The sequence below is a fragment of the Tachypleus tridentatus genome, chromosome 3, assembly GCF_004210375.1.
Source record: "Tachypleus tridentatus isolate NWPU-2018 chromosome 3, ASM421037v1, whole genome shotgun sequence".
In the NCBI taxonomy this organism is placed as follows: Eukaryota; Metazoa; Arthropoda; class Merostomata; order Xiphosura; family Limulidae; genus Tachypleus; species Tachypleus tridentatus.
The window spans coordinates 35,611,384-35,632,605 of record NC_134827.1 but is presented as its reverse complement, the minus strand read 5'-3'; the positions used below and the strand labels follow the sequence as shown (position 1 = coordinate 35,632,605).

The following is a 21,222-nucleotide window of genomic DNA, read 5'->3' as shown; positions in this document are numbered from 1 at the left end:
AAAGAGTTGTCTTATTTATGTTAAAGTTACCACACGTTATTATTAAAGATGATAACCGCATGCCATTCTCTAGGTCATATGGACTTGCATCCTCTGTAGAAAGAAACAGGAGCTGTTAATAAAAACGGGAACATGGATGCATGGAAAACTAGAGGGTCAAGAAGGAAAATCCGATCAAGAAGTAGGTAGAAATTCCATTTCCCTCACTAAAGAAGAGTTTTCACCTTCTGTTAGACGACTGAACCAGGACCAAGTTCACAGCTTCGAGAAGGAAAGTTCTCGTCAGTTTATATCTCGCCGTCCTGGCACTGGCCAGTCCCTGCCAAGTTGTCGGCGGGCGTCGCTACAGTACATTGGCAGTTCCCAGAGTAGAGATCTGAAACGTCAGTTCTCACAAGAATCGCGTCCCTCTTCTGATGTTACTGGCAAGCCTTTCCTTGAAAAAGGACGAACGAATGTAAATAGAAGTCCTGCTAAAGATGGCTCGAGGAGGAAACGGTCAATCTTTGACCAAAGAGAAGACTTTCAGGAGGATTTGAGACACCATAGAGATGGTGGCGAAAGAGGGCGCAACCTTCGCAGAGATGATGCTCGGTCAAGAAGACAGTCTCCCGAAACGCGTACGAGACACGAACGTAATGGCGTGGAAGGAGACCTTGAACGTATCAGAGAAAAGAGAATGTTCGAGAGAGAGGCCGTGAGCATGCGCGGGAAGAAAGGGAGAAAAGGCAGGTACCAAAGAGGGAAGAACTCGTGTTCTGCGGTGAATTTCGGGTCGAAGAAAATTCTAGAGAACGACCTAGAAAAGCAGGACGAGGTGACGAACGAAAGAATGGGCGGGAGATGTCGCCAGATGAACGAAGGTTCGTGCGGGATCAGATTCGTGGTCGCGAATCCCCCGAGAGGAATCATGGTGACGAACGTCGCTATCATGGTGATATTGTTGGAGCGAGACACGTTCGTCCTATTGGAAGACGCGATTCCCCTCACAGACAGAGGTTTCAGAGTGTTTCCGAATGGGACCACCATGGTGTACAGTCAGTTGAACTCGACAGTGGATTTGGAGCTGATAACCATCTGAGAAGGAGTCATCGTGAATTGGTATCAGCTGTGGGGCTGACGGCAGAGTCCACTGGGGTGCCCTACAACAACAGCAGACAAAAAATCGAATCTGTTATTCGCAATGACTCTTTGAGTTCTGACCAGTCGGAATGCGTTAGGCCTCCTCCGCCTAAACCTTATAAACACAAACGTGGTAAGAAGCCCCGCCAGAGGTCGTTTAGCAGTTCTGAGGATGAGGTTAGATCAACGCATGAGTTTTCTAGTTGCGAAGAGCAAAGCGAGAAAGGTATGTGTTTTATATTTGTGTATGTGGAGCTATTTTCACCCATACAAAAAAATCTGTAAAACAAATGTCTAAGAGCAGGCCGTTAAATTGAACAATATAGTTTCAAAGAAGATCACAGGTTCGATAAGTAAAGCAAGTTAGTCTGTTAGATAATTACGGTGTCTGCAACTGTGTTAACTAATACAGACCTTGGAAAACTTATTGTTAAGAGGATGCCATGTATTATCCCTAACGTTAAGAATGTGTTTAACTCGTGTTGAGTTAAACGAGGGACATTCATTGATGATCGAATTTCTGTTTTGAGAAATTCGATTTATTGTTTAGATAAACAGGATAACCACAGGAACTGTTATAATGAAATCAGAGCCCTCGTGAACCAACGTATCAATGTTAATTCGTAGTTTTATTAATCTTTAGTCTAAATTCACATTATAATATTCTCTGCCATAAGTCAGATCTTTACGGAATAGAACATACATTGTTCGTCTCACAACAGAAACCAACCAATATCCGTATTTTTTCCTGTTAATAGTAATGTTCTTCAACAACTTTAATAATAGCCAACCCAGAGCTGTCGATCTATCAGATTTTGTCCTCTGCGAAAGTTGCACTCTAATATTAAGCAATCTTTCTCTGAACCCTTTCCAACAGTTCTCTGTTTTCCTAAAGTAAGAAGCCCAAGAGGGAACACGTTATTTTAAATTTAGCGAAAACAAACATGCACATAGACTTTTGTGACATAATCCTTTAAAGAAAAAAACCTCGTTTTAAACTCTTTAAGTACAATAACTAAAAGCACGGGTACTTTGGTTCATGGTAAACACTGTTAAAATGGTTTGTCTCTAACAATAACTACTAAAGTTTATTTATCTCGAAGGTTAATGTTAGTTCTCTTAAATCAGGAATTTGTAGTTACATAGGATGATACTTCTTAATGTAACCATTGTTTGAATACTCAGGAGAAACAGAAATACTTGGTCAAAGGTGGATGCGAGAAGAAATATCAGATGGCAAGATCAAAAACACTCTAGCGGTAAGGATTTTTAAACTCAAATTAGGCTTTGAGTAAATGTTCAGATTTTACTGTAACTCAAGTTAGGCTTTGAGTAAATGTTCAGATTTTACTGTAACTCAAGTGAGGCTTTGAGTAAATGTTCAGCTTTTACTGTAACTCAAGTGAGGCTTTGAGTAAATGTTCAGATTTTACTGTAACTCAAGTTAGGCTTTGAGTAAATTTTCGGTTTTTTCTTATTGTAATTCAAGTTAAACTTTGAGTTAATATCCATTTTCATTGTAACTCAAATTAAACTTTGTGTCAATGCTCGGTTTTTATTTTAACGCGAGTTAAACATTGAGTAGATACCCATTTTTTATTGTAACTCAAGTTAGACCTTGAGTAGATACCCATTTTTTATTGTAACTCAAGTTAGACCTTGAGTAGATACCCATTTTTTATTGTAACTTAAGTTAAACCTTGAGTAGATACCCATTTTTTATTGTAACTCAAGTTAGACCTTTAGTAGATACCCATTTTTTATTGTAACTTAAGTTAAACCTTGAGTAGATATCCATTTTTTATTGTAACTCAAGTTAGACCTTTAGTAGATACCCATTTTTTATTGTAACTCAAGTTAGACCTTGAGTAGATACCCATTTTTTATTGTAACTTAAGTTAAACCTTGAGTAGATACCCATTTTTTATTGTAACTCAAGTTAGACCTTGAGTAGATACCCATTTTTTATTGTAACTCAAGTTAGACCTTGAGTAGATACCCATTTTTTATTGTAACTCAAGTTAGACCTTGAGTAGATACCCATTTTTTATTGTAACTTAAGTTAAACCTTGAGTAGATACCCATTTTTTATTGTAACTCAAGTTAGACCTTGAGTAGATACCCATTTTTTATTGTAACTCAAGTTAGACCTTTAGTAGATACCCATTTTTTATTGTAACTCAAGTTAGACCTTGAGTAGATACCCATTTTTTATTGTAACTCAAGTTAGACCTTGAGTAGATACCCATTTTTTATTGTAACTTAAGTTAAACCTTGAGTAGATACCCATTTTTTATTGTAACTCAAGTTAGACCTTGAGTAGATACCCATTTTTTTATTGTAACTCAAGTTAGACCTTGAGTAGATACCCATTTTTTATTGTAACTTAAGTTAAACCTTGAGTAGATACCCATTTTTTATTGTAACTCAAGTTGGACCTTGAGTAGATACCCATTTTTTATTGTAACTCAAGTGAATGTCCAGTGTTTTTTACTCTAACTCTGAGTTGACCAAAGTAACAATGAGTGTTAACATTGATCTAATCTTGTATAATAAAACAATTTTTGAGAAGTTTCTGTTACTTTACAAGTTAACTTTATAAACGTAGTTTCCAGAATACCTTAATCACGGTGATCTGACGTTTTTTAAAATGTTACACTTACCTATGGTGTTATATATTCAGTTCGTATTGTAATACATAATTAAATTATTCTGTTCTATTCTGTCATATTTATTAAAAGTTGTTCATTATTGACTGGTATCGATTTTTTTTCCCAGTTTTTGGTCCTATTGTTGTTTGTTTTATTTATAAGTGAATTTACAAGTACACTGTTATTTTGAACATTTTGGCTAATATATTGTCATGGTAGCATATAAGGTGGTTAGTAAGTTGTCATGGTAATATTTAAGTGTTATCTTTGAATTACGGTTTGATTGTTTGTTTGTTTTTTTCGCACAAAGCTACTCGAGGGCTATCTGTGCTAGCCGTCCCTAATTTAGCAGTGTAAGACTAGAGGGAAGGCAGCTAGTCATCACCACCCACCGCCAACTCTTGGGCTACTGTTTTACCAACGAATAGTGGGATTGACCGTCACATATAACGCCCTCACGGCTGAAAATACGAGCATGTTTGGTGCGACGGTGATGCGAACCCACGACCCTCAGATTACGAGTCGCACGCCTTAACCCACCTGGCCATGCCGGGCGTAATTGAATTACGGTCTGACGCACACTTAGTTATTTGTGATTATGTGACTGATTATATCATTATAATATTATTTGATATTCAAGATTTAGTTTCAAAATATACGGATACAAATACAATCCTGATACCTAGTTGTAACATCATGAATGATTCTATCAAATACAAAAGGAAAGTGTTATTATTTAAATAGATGACTAAAACTAAACACATTTTAAGTATTTATTCACATAAACAAGATCCCAGTGGCAAAGTGTTATGTCTGCGGACTTACAACGTTAGAATCCAGGTTTCGATACCCGTGGTTGGAAAAGCGCAGAGAGCCCATTATGTTGCTTTGTGATTAATTTCAAGCAAGTGCCCATATATTAGCACAGAAATGGGGTATTCAACTCGGAAACGAACACAGAATGGATCAATCGCTCATTTTACATATGTATACTTCCAAACTGTTTTATGTCTGTTATTTTTAATCTATTCATACTTTAATATGGTAAAGCCACAATGAAACAACAAATCCTTCAAACACGAAATAACTCCAGAATTGGTCAGTTTGTTTTTAATTCTGAATTTCCTGAGAATTGTTAACAACCTGTGCCTCTTGAACCAAATGTGAATCTTCTGCGTTGTTGGCAAAAAATGGATGCATCCAGCAAACAGAATAGTCAGGTTCGTTAAGTAGCTGCGGGGCTTTATCACCACTATATGCCACCGTTCCTTGTCATTTTACTGATCGCAAGAAAAGACTGCTACCGAAGTGTGTGTTTTTATATACATAATAAACAACAACAAATATGTATTTAAACACCTTCTTCCCTTTATGCGTTTTTTTCTGTCCATGTTCTTCTCTTCGAAATATTTCTTTAATAAGTAGATAGGGGTAGTCTCGTTTTATATATTTCTTTTTGTCATTGTTGTTGTTAAATTACCTAACGAAAAGAAACGTTTTTGTTCGTGTGTTTTAATTTTGTTCAAAGCTACACCAGGGAAACCTGCTCTTAACCGTTCCTAATTTAGAAAAAAAATTATTTGGTCAATGCCACCCACCGCCAACTCTTGGGCTACACTTTTACTAACAGAAAGATGGATTGACCATACACATTATAACGCCCGCACGGCTGAAGGGGCGAGCATATTCGATGGGAGAATTGAAGCTCACGACCCACAGATTGCAAGTCGAGTGTCTCAACCATTTGGACTTTCGTTGACGTAACTAAACATATACGCACTCCACACGTTGAATTTATTTTGTTAGCTTTACACAGACGACGGGACGGCGTGCGTGTGCGCCATTCGCTGGCAGTAAGGAGAAAACTGTAGTGGCTGTCAACTTAATAATCGTGAGATAAAGTAAAGAACTTTAAAATTCCTCTGGAGTATGCCCAAGATGTCCAGAATGTTCCACGATGGTAAGAGGCCATAAAGTTGGAAACAGCTTCTTAGTGGACAAAATTTATACTTACACGTTTAGAAATCTTTATCAAACAGGGCGTTCTACTTATGGGAAATACTATTTTGGTTCTTAAAGTAAGCCAGTCGGTTCCCGAATTTACTCAAATAATCCACTTTTTTTTTAAGTTTAACTTAACAAATATAAAAGAGTACCAAGAATGTCAACCTACCTTATGAATTAATTCAAAAATTAAAGGGAAAAAATAAAGTAATTCACCTGGAGTTGGAATTAGATTAATGTTGTAATGATGATGTAATATTTTATCCTGTAATACAGTTGTTTTTAAAGATTCATGTTGATGTGTCTTCAGCCTACAAGATCTTTGCACAACTTACTAAATTAGTAGTTGAGTTTGACAAACAGATGTAAACTTCGGCTGCTAAATTAAGCAAATAAATAGAGACGCCATGGTTCATCGGTACGTATGAGTGAATATAACGCTAACATTTTAAGTTTGATACTCGCGATGGACACAGAACAATAATCTGTTGTGTAGCCTTATATTTAAAAACAAAACAAACAATAACAAAAACGAGGTATTAATGTTATGAAGAACCCACAGAAACATAAAATTGGGTCAGAAGACCCATATGTTAAGCGATTCATTTACGGTTAATGTTATTCAAACAATATTTGTATCAATTTTCTGTGATAGAATATAAGGTTTAAGGTATAGGAAGAGACTTACCGTTACTTTATTTTGAACTTGGTTCATATCTAGGTCTTAAGCCTAATGTATCCTTGTGTATCCAAGAATAAGATGTTTTACGCTGAAGCATTCTGCAAAAAACACACATTAGAAATGAGAATTTAAAAACTTTCATTTATATTCAGTTTTTTTTACTGCCACAACATATTTTCTGTGGTTATTTATTTGTTTACAGCTGTTTCATATTGTGGACGAAAAAAACAAACAAACTTGGAAGTCATCCTTCGTGAAGTGTGAATGACTTCTGTAAACCCATATGGAAAAATAATCTAAACCTATAGATATAATTTCTCTAATTCCATATGGATAAATAGTCTAAACCCGTAGGGAAAAAAAAAACTTCTCTAAATCCATATGAGAAAATAATCTAAACCCATGGGGATAGCTTCTTTAAACCCATATTAAGAAATAATCTAAACCCCTAAGGATAATTTCTTTAAACCAATATGAAGAAAGTACCCGGCATGGCCGAGCGCGTAATGCATGCGACTCGTAATCCGAGGGTCGCGGGTTCGCGCCCGCGTCGCGCTAAACATGCTCGCCCTCCCAGCCGTGGGGGCGTTATAATGTTACGATCAATCCCACTATTCGTTGGTTCAAGAGTAGCCCGAGAGTTGGCGGTGGGTGGTGATGACTAGCTTCCTTCCCTCTAGTCTTACACTGCAAAATTAGGGACGGCTCCGGTTTCTCCTCCTGGTTGGGGGTTGTGCAGTAGGCTAACAATCTGCTCACTTAAAAAAAACAGCCTGTTAATGAATCCGCAAGCGATTGCGGCCCTATGTTCCTTCATGGAATCGAGGGGCATAATAAATAATAATAATAATAGGAAGAAAGAATCTAAACCTCTAGGGTTAACTTTTCTAAATTCATATGGAGAAGTAATCTAAACCTCTAGGGTTGCTTCTTCAAACCAGTAAGGAGAAATATTCTAAATCTGTAAGGATAACTTCTCTAAACAATTAGGGAGAAATCAAATCCTTAGGGAGAACTTCACTTGAACAAGTTTAGTAAATGTGCCTCCTATGAATGATATAATGTTCCTTGCTTAAATTTTAATCATAAGTAAAGATAAATATAAAAATAACCATATATTGCGCGACTCTTTTAAATATCACATTATTATTGTTAACACGGCTTTACCGATTTGCTGCATAGTTGATTTTGTTTTGTTCTTTCTGCACTGGTTTATGATGTTTGACGTAGCTTGTCACATGCTTTATCACTGAACAGATAGGTTTAGTGTGTCTCACATGTAATGAATCTCCACTTTTTTGTTTTAACGAGGACACATTGAGTAGGACATGCGAATTGTAATTAAAATTTGGTTTTATATTTCTCTTTAAACATTACACGTTTTTTAAAGAGAAAGTAAAAACTTAGCCCAAACAGAAAATAGTAATTTTTACACTTACAGGAACGTGATGTTTGTTGATTAGGATACCAGGATTTAGGGTTCGCAGCCTGTTGTCGCAAATTCAGTCAAATCTTATTATTTTATCATACAAGAGTAACCAAAGAGTTGGCGGTGGGTGCTGTTCACTGACTCTTCCAATGCACCCATATTCGCGAGTGTGCGATTATTTTCTTTTCAGGGAAGGGAATGCAAAACATGGATCCTTGGATCCACAGTCCTCCTGATAACAACTGGGCCACAGAAAAAATGGAGGAAAAAGTCAGTGTAAAAACAGATTATTTTTAGGCCTACTTTTGTAATGTTTGCAGCTTTTGTCATTTATATGAGTAGAAGAATAACAAAGCTTTTGTCAGTTGAAAAACCTTCCTCATTAAGATACATGAGTCAATGGGTTGAAAAACCTTCCTCATTAAGATACATGAGTCAATGGGTTGAAAAACCTTCCTCATTAAGATACATGAGTCAATGGGTTGAAAAACCTTCCTCATTAAGATACATGAGTCAATGGGTTGAAAACCTTCCTCATTAAGATACATGAGTCAATGGGTTGAAAAACCTTCCTCATTGAGATACATGAGTCAATGGGTTGAAAAACCTTCCTCATTAAGATGCATGAGTCAGTGGGTTGAAAAACCTTTCTCATTAAGATACATGAGTCAATGGGTTGAAAAACCTTCCTCATTAAGATACATGAGTCAATGGGTTGAAAAACCTTCCTCATTAAGATACATGAGTCAATGGGTTGAAAAACCTTCCTCATTAAGATACATGAGTCAATGGGTTGAAAAACCTTCCTCATTGAGATACATGAGTCAATGGGTTGAAAAACCTTCCTCATTAAGATGCATGAGTCAGTGGGTTGAAAAACCTTTCTCATTAAGATACATGAGTCAATGGGTTGAAAAACCTTCCTCATTAAGATACATGAGTCAATGGGTTGAAAAACCTTCCTCATTAAGATGCATGAGTCAGTGGGTTGAAAAACCTTCCTCATTAAGATACATGAGTCAATGGGGTGAAAAACCTTCCTCATTAAGATACATGAGTCAATGGGTTGAAAAACCTTCCTCATTAAGATACATGAGTCAATAGGTTGAAAAACCTTCCTCATTAATATACCTGAGCCAATGGGTTGAAAACCTTCCTCATTAAGATACATGAGTCAGTGGGTTGAAAAACCTTCCTCATTAAGGTACATGAGTCAATGGGTTGAAAAACCTTCCTCATTAAGATACGTGAGCCAATGGACACTTTGGTTGACCCAAAATAGTCACATTAAGTTTTGTAAAGAATGATATTTGATACTGTTCACTGAGTTAAAGATATGTTCATTAATAAAGACCCGGTATGGCCAGGTGGTTAAGGCACTCGACTCGTAATCTGAAGGTCGCGGGTTCGAATTTCCGTCGCACCAAACATGCTCGCTCTTTCAGCCGTGGTCAATCCGTATAGCTATCTTCCGTCCAGTCTTTCACTGCTGAATCAGGGATGGCTAGCGCGGATAACCTTTATGTAGCTTTGCGTGAAATTCACCCCACCCCCTACACCGATAAAATTTATGTCTCTTTCTACGCTATCCCGATAACACCAAACGTACTTGCCCTTTCAGTTGTGTGGGCGTTATAATGTGACGGTCAATCCCAACCAATTCTTTGGTTAAAGAGTAGCCCAAGAGTTGGCGGTGGGCGGTGATGACTAGCTCCCTTCCCTCTAGTCTCACATTGCTAAATGAGGGACGGCTAGCGCAGATAGCTCTCGTGTAGCTTTGCGCGAAATTAAAAAAACAAGCTTTCTACGCTTGAATCTGACTCTCCCTGGTCCAAAAGGTGAAACGAATCTAGTTACAGGACAAAACAATATATTTTTCACCTTTTTATAAATAATCCGTAAGTTTCATAAGGTGATAATTATTAGGATATCATGTAACTAATTCTGGCAGAATATGCAAAAATTAAATTATAGGTTTGAATAGATAATAGATTTATTTTACCATTCGCTAATTACTCTAGCAATGAGAAAGCTAATTAGCTTTCAACTAATTAGCTTTCTCATTAGTTAGGATTCGGTTGTTTCTTGAAATACGTAACATCAAAATTGATTGAGCGTTGAGCCTCATACGATATTGTAGAGATTCACCCCATCTTCAACAGTTTATATCTTTTAGAGTGATGCGTCAGCGCCACCATGACATTTTGGGTCAGTTTGATAGTTGTTATATCAGTTATAAACGTTATTTCAAAAGTATCACTATTGCTAATTAATACATTTATCCTTGTCTGTAGGATACTAATAATTCATTTAAATCAAAACAAATCAATAAATGAAAAGATAAAACTTTACTTTGAATTCATTCACGTGTTGATAAATAAAATATACAACTTACTATTAAACAATTAATAAAACTGATTTTCTCTATAGCATCCAGTGACTTGGCACACTTCTACCGATGGAACAAAAATCATAGGGCGCATGACTTTGAAGAAGCGAGCAACAGATGGCGCTAGCAACATTTCTAGTGCGTCTGCTCTAGGCCTAAAAGTTGTGGGAGGTCATTTTTTTGACTCGGATCATCTGGGTGCCGTGATAAAAAAGGTCACGAGAGGAAGTATAGCAGATACTATTGGTCATCTTAGGGCGGGTGAGTGGAAATACATTTATCTATTAATGTTATACCAACATAAAATTAACCTTACCTTTGTTTTATAAACGAATTCTTTTGCTTTAAAAACGTATTATTTACGATACTACAAAGACAATGATTCATGGTGTATATGGTTTGGCCCGGCATGGCCGAGTGTGCTAAGGCGATCGACTCGTAATCCGAGGGTCGCGGGTTCGAATCCTGGTCGTACCAAACATGCTCGCCCTTTCAGCCGTAGGGGCGTTATGATGTTACAGTCAATCCCACTATCCGTTGGGTAAAGAGTAGCCCAAGAGTTGGCGGTGGGTGGTGATGACTAGCTGCCTTCCGTCTAGTATCGCACTACTAAATTAGGGACGGCTACCGTAGATAGCCCTCGAGTACCTTTGCGAGAAATTCGAAACAAACAATTATGTGGTTAACACGTAATTACAGGTATTACTTATTGAAAATAAAAAACTGTTTTATTTATTTAACTTTAGCCCCCTTTTTAGACGCTTATATATGGAAAGTAAAAACTGTCAAAATAATATTATTGATAATACTGAAATAAAAAATGCATTTGGATGTGTTGTTTGTTTGTTTTAATTTCGCGCAAAATTACACGAGGGTTATCTGCGCTAGTTGTCCCTAATTTAGCAGTGTAAGGCTAGAGGGAAGGCAGCTAGTCGTCACCACCCACCGCCAAATCTTGGGCTACTTTCTCACCAACGCACAGTCACATAGTAACGCCCTCACGGCTGAAAGAGCGCTCATGTTTGGTGTAACGGGAATTAGAACCCGCAACCCTCAGATTATGAGTCAAGTGTCTTAACCACCTGGCCACGCCGGACCGCATTTGGATGTAAAAACAATGTTCTTGTATGTCTTTAGAGGCTGATTTAACTTTTCATCTTTTAAATAACAATTGCCCTTCATTTTGGGGCGTTGGATTCAACATTGAATTAGTCATTTGTTATACGAGGATTTAACATTGAATTAGTCATTTGTTATACGATGATTTAACATTGAATGAGTCATTTGTTATACGAGGATTCAACATTGAATTAGTCATTTGTTATACGAGGATTTAACATTGAATGAGTCATTTGTTATACGAGGATTCAACATTGAATTAGTAATTTGTTATACGAGGATTTAACATTGAATTAGTCATTTGTTATACGAAGATTCAACATTGAATTAGTCATTTGTTATACGAGGATTTAACATTGAATTAGTCATTTGTTATACGAGGATTCAACATTGAATTAGTCATTTGTTATACGAGGATTCAACATTGAATTAGTCATTTGTTATACGAGGATTCAACATTGAATTCGTCATTTGTTATACGAAAATTCATGTGTGAATAATTTCTAATTAGTCATCATAATATAGTCGATACCTCGTGTATTCGAGGTTGATATGTCTGAACGTATTGTAAATCTTTATACATTACCAACGCCTCATCCATCAGTTTCTGTCCCTAGGAGATGAAGTGTTGGCGTGGAACGGCCGATCCTTACAGGACATGACGTATGAGGAAGTCTGTGATATTACTACAGAATCTCGTGAGGATCAGCAGGTGGAGTTGATAGTTTGTAGACTTCTGAGGTAAGATCTTAACCTGTTGAACCGAGATAAAATAGGATATGAACGATTGACTTCCAGTTACAGAGAGTTGTACTACATTGAGCTCTCAAACTTGAAAGATTCCAACATGATGTTCACTGATTGGACAGGAATAAATTTAGACTTAACAGTGTTAAAATCTGGAAGTAGACGACGCTGGTTGTTATACATGTTTTGTAACTTAAAACCAAGTAGTTTACCTGCAGCTGAATCTTTCTTAATTTATTCCATCTACAAAATAAAATTGTGACATTTTTTGAGGTATAGTGGTTTAAATATTATAATATTCCTCTTTACTTTAACTCATCAGTTTTGTTATAATCGTGACATTTTCTAACGTAGCAGTCGTGAACAGGTTGTTTTTCAAATGTTTTTGTGTATAATTTATATTGAGCTTTGATGTACCATTTATGTAAACAACAACTATACACTCTTGGTTTTTAGCGACGTTGGACGAATGAACGTAAAGGAAGAAACCCTTAGGAGGCAGTCACGAACCCCCTCTGGTGAGAGAACAGTTTTAAAATAATTCCTAAATCATCAATTATTACTTCATGTCAGAAACCATAGCATCACATATTTTTGTTTTAATAGTAACAATAGCTGATAAACCCTTATAAAAAAAAAACTAGTTCTTGAAGTCTTCAACAAAAAGGTAATAATAGGTGGCATACCCTTGTGATAAACAGTGGTTCTTGAAGTCTTCAACACAGAAGTTACAATTGGTGGTACACCCTTGTAAAAAACTGTGGTTATTGAAGTCTTCAACACAGAAGTAATCATTCTTCGTAAAAACCTAGTCGTTTGATTTGTTTTGAATTTCGCGCAAAGCTACATGAGGGATATCTGCGCTAACCGTTTCTAATTTAGTAGTGTAAGACTAAAAGGAAGACAGCTAGTTATCACCATCTACCGCCAACTGTTTTTACCAATGTATAGTGAGATTGACCATCACACTGTAACGCCCCCACGGCTGAAAGTGCGAGCATGTTTGGTGTGACGGGGATTTGAACCCGCGACCCTCGGATTACCAGTCGAGTGCCTTAGCCACCTCACCATGCCAGACGAAACCGGGTCGTTATTATAGGTTTAGATACAGAAGTCACCAAAGCTAATAGTAACAAACTTATTACAGTCTTTATTGCATCTTGCTTGTTTTTTATTCTGACGAAATTCTTGATTACATTAGTTACCAATCTTTGTTTGCTTTGAACATTAGATAACTTTCAGTTCTTATGTTCCATCAGACCCAGCTGTCGATCTGACAAATCAGAGCAGAACAGAAGGACGAATATCTACCACAGTGACCCCTTCTAGCTCTTCCGGTACTGTATTGCTGCGTACTCATACGCCTGCGATTGGCGGAAGGATACAGGTGAGGTGATGTTAGGTCTTTGTTGATAGATGTTTAGTTCATTGTCGTTCAGAAGAATGCAAATCTGTTTAGGTGATTTTATTTGGTATTAAAAATGTCTGGAGTAAAAGTTTTGAATTGTTTTATGAATTTCCCGCTAAGCTACTCGACGGCCACTTTCACAGTTCTCCATACATGAAATCAGAGATGAGACAACGTTTGCAGTAAAGCTGTAGCAGTGTCACATAAGTTCTCTGGCAGAGCTATCTAAATCCTTAGATCGCTGGTGATTGAATAATTTTCATGAACCAGTTGTGGAACTTCTCAAACCAGTGGCTTTTCTATAATAAGTCCCGTGTTGTTACTCCCATTTCTGTGGTTTCAGGACTTTCTGTAATAAGTCCCGTGTTGTTACTCCCATTTCTGTGGTTTCAGGACTTTCTGTAATAAGTCCCGTGTTGTTACTCCCATTTCTGTGGTTCCAGGACTTTCTGTAATAAGTCCCGTGTTGTTACTCCCATTTCTATGGTTCCAGAACTTTCTGTAATAAGTCCTGTTGTGTGACTCCCATTTCTGTGGTTCCAGGACTTTCTGTAATAAGTCCCGTGTTGTTACTCCCATTTCTGTGGTTCCAGGACTTTCTGTAATAAGTCCCGTGTTGTTACTCCCATTTCTGTGATTCCAGGACTTTCTGTAATAAGTTCCGTGTTGTTACTCCCACTTCTGTGGTTCCAGGACTTTCTGTAATAAGTCCCGTGTTGTTACTCCCATTTCTGTGGTTCCAGGACTTTCTGTAATAAGTCCCGTGTTGTTACTCCCATTTCTGTGGTTCCAGGACTTTCTGTAATAAGTCCCGTGTTGTTACTCCCACTTCTGTGGTTCCAGGACTTTCTGTAATAAGTCCCGTGTTGTTACTCCCATTTCTGTGGTTCCAGGACTTTCTGTAATAAGTCCCGTGTTGTTACTCCCACTTCTGTGGTTCCAGGACTTTCTGTAATAAGTCCCGTGTTGTTACTCCCATTTCTATGGTTTCAGGACCTTCTGTAATAAGTCCTGTTGTGTGACTCCCATTTCTGTGGTTCCAGGACTTTCTGTAATAAGTTCCGTGTTGTTACTCCCATTTCTATGGTTCCAGGACTTTCTGTAATAAGCCCCGTGTTGCTACTTCCATTTCTGTGGTTTCAGGACTTTCTGTAATAAGTCCCGTGTTGTTACTCTCATTTCTGTGGTTCCAGGACTTTTTGTAATAAGTCCCGTGTTGTTACTCCCATTTCTGTGGTTCCAGGACTTTCTGTAATAAGTCCCGTGTTGTTACTCCCTCTTCTGTGGTTCCAGGACTTTCTGTAATAAGTCCCGTGTTGTTACTCCCATTTCTATGGTTTCAGGACTTTCTGTAATAAGTCCTGTTTTGTGACTCCATTTCTATGGTTCCAGCAAGTGACACGAACATAAAAGCAAGCTACTTCGATACGTCTAAACGTGAGAAAATAGTATGGGTTCGTAAGTTCATGATTACGGCCCCTTAAAGCAGCACGTGCAGGAAAATTAGTTGTTTTGGTATATATAAAGATTTTCAAAACATATTATAGATTCCTACTTTCACGCTCTGTCAAGGATATAACACACAAGAGGTAAAGTGAAAAGTGTGGTTCCTGAAAACCATATAGTTTGAAAAACACCAGGATTGCTGAGATAAAGCGAATTAATTAGAAGAGGTCTTTTATCTGTTGCATCAAAATGTCCTTATGGATCTACCATAAGATACACAGTTTGTTTTATTTTTCTCTAAGACAATATCTGTTTGACAATGCGTGATAAACTCTTTACCTGGTTTCAGTTTTCCTTAGTGGGATTAGGAGATCGCCCAATGTGGCTTTGCTATAAGAAAATACCAACACTCTTTACCTATGGGCATTTCTTGACCCTATAGGTCCACTCTTTACCTATGGACATTTCTTGACCCTATAGGTCCACTCTTTACCTATGGACATTTTTAGACGCTATAGGTCCACTCTTTACCTATGGGCATTTTTAGACGCTATAGGTCCACTCTTTACCTATGGGCATTTCTTGACCCTATAGGTCCACTCTTTACCTATGGACATTTCTTGACCCTATAGGTCCACTCTTTACCTATGGACATTTTTAGACGCTATAGGTCCACTCTTTACCTATGGGCATTTTTTGACGCTATAGGTCCACTCTTTACCTATGGACATTTTTAGACGCTATAGGTCCACATTACTCTCTTTATTATGTGTTTTTTATAGCGAGGACAAATCAGGCTATCTGCTTTTTTCGTCCACGGAAATCGAACCACTGATTCTAGCGATGTAAATCCAAAGACCATCCAATCGAGAGACTATCTTTATTAATCTTTAGATCAAATGGTGTTGTTTTTTTATTGTTGAGAAACGTATTGCAATGTTATTAACGTATTTCTTACTTCCAATGGTCTTTCTGTCTATTACCAGGCAGCCATTGTTCCTACCTTATATGGTTAAAAAGTATTTGTGTTTAAGTTTATTGGGTCATCTTAACTACCTTAACTTAATCTAATGTTTTAGTTTAGTGGCACGTCTTTCTTTGTATCCTTTTCTAGGAATCATATATAGTCCAAACAAACTTAATAGTATTTATTAAAATAATCCAAATTAGCTTGACTTAGCCTAAACCGTTTGCATTTATCACTGCTAAGATGGTGATGTGTTTTAAGCTTAACTTTCTTAATGATTAGATGTGCCACTGTTCTATTACAAGAAACCCACGACAGACACTTACAATCTTTCAGGTTAGGTTCTGGTACGATGTGTCAGTTCTCCAACTCGTGGTGACTGTTGTACGTGCAACTGGACTATCTCTAAGAAATAATCAACAGCTCCGTAATCCATACGTTAAGCTGTTCCTTTTACCAGACAGAAGGTAAGATTTAAAAAGGTAATCCATATGGTAAGCTGTTCCTTTTACCGCACAGAATGTAAGACTTATCAAGGTAAATCGTATGGTAAACTGTTCGTTACACCAGACAGTTTGTTTGTTTTTTGAATTTCGCGCAAAACTACACGAGGGCTATCTACGCTAGCCATCCCTAATTTAGCAGTGTAAGACTAGAGTCATCACCACCCACCGCCAACTCTTGGGCTGCTCTTTTACCAACGAATAGTAGGATTGACCGTACCATTATAACGCCCCCACAGCTGAAAGGGCGAACATGTTTGATGAGACGGGAATTCGAACCCGCGACCCTCGGATTACGAGTTGAACGCCTTAACCCACCTGGCCATGCTAGGCCATTCACCAAACAGAAGGTAGGAGTTACAAAGGTAAACCATACGGTAATCTGTTCGTTTTACCGGACACAAGGTAAACCATACAGTAATCTCTTCCTTTTACCGGACAACAGCGATGTTACCGTGTTATTCAACTGGAGAAAAGGTATATTTTAGTATTTGTAAAAAACAAAGACCACTACATTAGTTCTACTTACTGTTTGACTACACTTTGTTTTGACCTGTGAATGGGTCTTGCATTGGCCAAAAGGTAACATTAACATAAAATTTGAATGTTTACTGTTTACAGTGTAATACTTTATCATTTACTCAGTGTTACTATGTTGAAAGGAACTGACTGACTGTACTCTGCACGTGCTCTTTGATTTTGAACTCAAACAATAATTCGTAGCCAAGGTCACACCTTGGGCATATAAATATGTGGATGACGTACGAGTGGTGAGCTTTAGGAATTATATCTTTAAATTCAAATTAGGTACCCATGTAACATATCGGTTTGAAAACAATTCTAAACTAAACTTGTGGATTAAATTTGTTATTTAAAATAACTAATCTTTCTCTTCAGTTCTCTTACATGTTAGCCAGTAAAAGGTAGGACACGCCAAGCTATTCGTTATGAGAAGAAACCCACTCCAAGTAAAATGTATCTCAGTATGGCTGTTACAGGTAATAACCTAAGATGGTCGAAGCATCGTTTTCTGCTTTATCAGTGTTAACACCCACACCAGCCGTCCTGAGATACACCCTAAGCTATTGTTTTTTTAAGTTTCAACACGTTTACTGATTTTATAAATGTACAGAATAATTATTAATAAAGCTATAATTTAACTGTATAGGAATAAACCTTCATGGAATCCAGAAAAATAAATATTTTGTAGGCCTAACGAATTAAATTATAAATCGAATTCTTCTTAAATTCAAAGTTGTCAAAATTAAAATATAACCCAGTAAAAATGACTTTATAATAACAATTAACGTCAAACCTTCTACCAAAATTAACTATCTTTATGTCGAAAATACATAAACGATTAACAGTTAGTTCTTGTCATGCAAATTTAATATTGTTGTGTTTACTGTTGGAGTAATTTTGGAATTTCTGAATACCAATGTAATTTTAAAAGATAAAAATGTGTTCTCAACGTATATTGTGTAGAATAAAGGTTTTAATATGTTCGAGACAAACTATCTGTTCTCTTGATAACTTGAAACAAATTTGTTAAGCCTGGTGCAACTCTTCAACCCACGGACACCAGTAAGTTGTTTATAACAACAAATACGGAAACTCCTGTGGTATTATCCACTGTTTATTTCCATTGTGTTACAGTTTCTTCTGTATCTTTTTATGTTGTAGTTTATTGTTCATCTTTACTATCTTCAAGTGTATTGTTTATCTTTACTATGTTGTAGTTCATTGTTTATCATTATATATGTTGTAGTTTATTGTTTATCTTTACTATGTTGTAGTTCATTGTTTATCATTATCTATGTTGTAGTTTATTGTTTATCTTTTTCTTATGTTGTAGTTTATTGTTTATCTTTACTACGTTGTAGTTTATTGTTTATCTTTCTTACGTTGTAGTTTATTGTTTATCTTTACTATGTTGTAGTTTATTGTTTATCTTTATATGTTGTAGTTTATTGTTTATCTTTGCTATGATGTAGTTTATTGTTTATCTTTACTATGTTGTAGTTTATTGTTTATCTTTATATGTTGTAGTTTATTGTTTATCTTTACTATGTTGTAGTTTATTGTTTATCTTTACTATGTTGTAGTTTATTGTTTATCTTTACTATGTTGTAGTTTATTGTTTATCTTTACTATGTTGTAGTTTATTGTTTATCTTTGCTATGTTGTAGTTTTTATTGTTTATCTTTGCTATGTTGTAGTTTATTGTTTATCTTTGCTATGTTGTAGTTTATTGTTTATCTTTGCTATGTTGTAGTTTATTGTTTATCTTTACTATGTTGTAGTTTATTGTATATCTTTGCTGTGTTGTAGTTTATTCTTTATCTTTATATGTTGTAGTTTATTGTGTATCTTTACTATGTTGTAGTTTATTCTTTATCTTTACTGTGTTGTAGTTTATTGTTTATCTTTACTGAGTTGTAGTTTATTGTTTATCTTTATATGTTGTAGTTTATTGTGTATCTTTACTATGTTGTAGTTTATTGTTTATCTTTACTATGTTGTAGTTTATTTTTATCTTTACTATGTTGTAGTTTATTTTTTATCTTTGCTATGTTGTAGTTTATTGTTTATCTTTACTATGTTGTAGTTTATTTTTTATCTTTATATGTTGTAGTTTATTGTTTATCTTTACTATGTTGTAGTTTATTGTATATCTTTACTACGTTATTGTTAAAAGTTGTCGATTCTATTACCCACAGTAACAAAATTAAGACTTTTAAATGTTGATTTGTGTACATCTTCAAGTGAAAAAAAGTAAACGCGAACCAAAACAATTGCTGACACCAGTGACCCTAAGTGGAACCAGACATTTGTGTATTCTCCACTGAGGGGACCGACCTGAAGGCACGAGCTTTGGAACTCACAGTTTGGGATTATGACCTATATGGAACTAATGATTTCCTGGGCGAGGTAAACACCGGTTATTTAAACATTGTTTGCTACGTAGTTGTATTATCTGTCTTATTTATCCTGCAAAAATGTTTGACAATCTTTAGAATGGTTTTTCCCCTAGATTATTAGATGCAAATTTCATATCGACAGTTTTCCATTGAAAATAACTCATTTTTAAAATAGTTTTACCACATCATTCCACTATCAACATCTATATTACCACTGGTCGGGTTGTTAACCCTGTTCTAAATGACATATGTAATATCCAGGACAGTAATTTCAGTGTCATTAAAACAAGTATATAAGAACACCAAAAAGGAAATCACGTCTTTTACATAATTTTACAAGGAACAATAATTGTTAGTTTCTTTTTCTACTTACATTTGGCTAATAATAAATGTTAGTATTAAGGATTCCTTCTCATGTTTGTGTTACATATCTCAGTCATTCGTGTTTTTACGTAGTAGACTTTATCTAATAGTATCCTCGAGCTTGAAATAAGTTGCCTTCATTTTCCAAACTTCACATAAGAGAGTTAAAACTGACCCTAAACTGTATTAGGGTTTATTAAAATAAAGTACTGGCACGCCACTTTATTAGGAATTACACCTAATATCGAAGTAGACCAACCTTGTTCTCTATAAAAATTTATACTCGGTTTCCATAGGACGCATTTTGAAACTTGAGAATGAATGAATGGAACACAGTTGTTTTTTAAATAATTTTAAGAACTGGTTTTTGATAACTACTGTCTTGATTGATGGACACCAACCAACATCTTCTTCAAAATCAGGAGAAATCATTGTTCTTACTAGTTTTCTCGCAGACCAACTGTGATATGGATCGGCCAGTCATTGACATGTTGCATAATTATTCGATTATGCGTATTGAAATAATTAAAGTATCCTATAAATGTGTGTGGGGAGGCAGAGAAGTGGTCCTTATAAAGTGGTTTGCCAATTCAGATTAACATCTTGTTTGAACAAAAGTGGAAAATAATGGAGGATTTATTATATTTTGACTTTTTACTGTAAGGCATTTTGGAGTTAAGTTTATATATGTATTATGAATCATTTTGGACTTAAATATACACGTTTATTATCCTGCTTCAGTAGAAATGTTCAGTACATAAAGGGGTCAATATCTGACCTTTAAAATTCAAGTCAGTAACTGGGAAATATTTGTTCCACAATTGTCTTCCATTAGAGAAGTTCTCAAGGGTTAAAACTAACAACAGCTAAAGACATAAACCTCTGTGTGCTTTTTTATAAAATGTTTTGTTTTTTTGTGTGTGTAGGTGGTCATCGATATATCTTCTGCACCGCTTGACAAAGAAGAACAGTGGTATAACCTGACCAGTCATGAAGATAGCCTCAATGCACTATTAGTAATGTTAACAAGAAATTTTAAAATATATTTTCAATTTCTGAGTTATCCAAAAAATTTTAATGAGATTTTTACCATAAATGAGTAATAAGCCAACTCTATATATGTCTTTGATAACTAAGCTAAAAAGTGATTTGTGAAAATATATGTCTGTTGACTGATTCAGGAAGATAAATTTTAGCAGTTAACGAATTTAATAAAAAGGCTTAACATTCTATTAAAATTGAAAATAATCAAGAAATCTTAGAATGTACATATGCTAACTGACCTAACAAAAAGGCTTAACAGTACTTTACCCTAAAATAATATATTTTGCTTGTTTTTAAGTACAAAAGTATACAGTGGGCTATCTGTGCTATGCCCATCACAGGTATCAAAACACGATTATTAACATTATAAGCCTTCAGACTTACTGCTGAACCACTGGCATAGGAGGTCCTTTAAAATGAACAAGGA

The 21,222-nt window shown here is 36.0% G+C and overlaps 1 pseudogene across 1 annotated transcript in view; it reads left to right on the top strand.

The window, feature by feature from the left end:
- LOC143245795 (regulating synaptic membrane exocytosis protein 2-like) overlaps positions 1–21,222 on the top strand; it is an 83,035-nt pseudogene that overhangs the window by 17,321 nt on the left and 44,492 nt on the right. Inside the window, exons 3-13 of the transcript XR_013025692.1 lie at positions 74–643; positions 679–1,348; positions 2,308–2,381; positions 10,319–10,538; positions 12,014–12,137; positions 12,600–12,661; positions 13,403–13,530; positions 16,301–16,431; positions 18,151–18,202; positions 19,318–19,398; positions 20,678–20,767. The product of XR_013025692.1 is annotated as a regulating synaptic membrane exocytosis protein 2-like (transcript). The remainder of the gene's footprint in view (positions 1–73; positions 644–678; positions 1,349–2,307; positions 2,382–10,318; positions 10,539–12,013; positions 12,138–12,599; positions 12,662–13,402; positions 13,531–16,300; positions 16,432–18,150; positions 18,203–19,317; positions 19,399–20,677; positions 20,768–21,222) is intronic.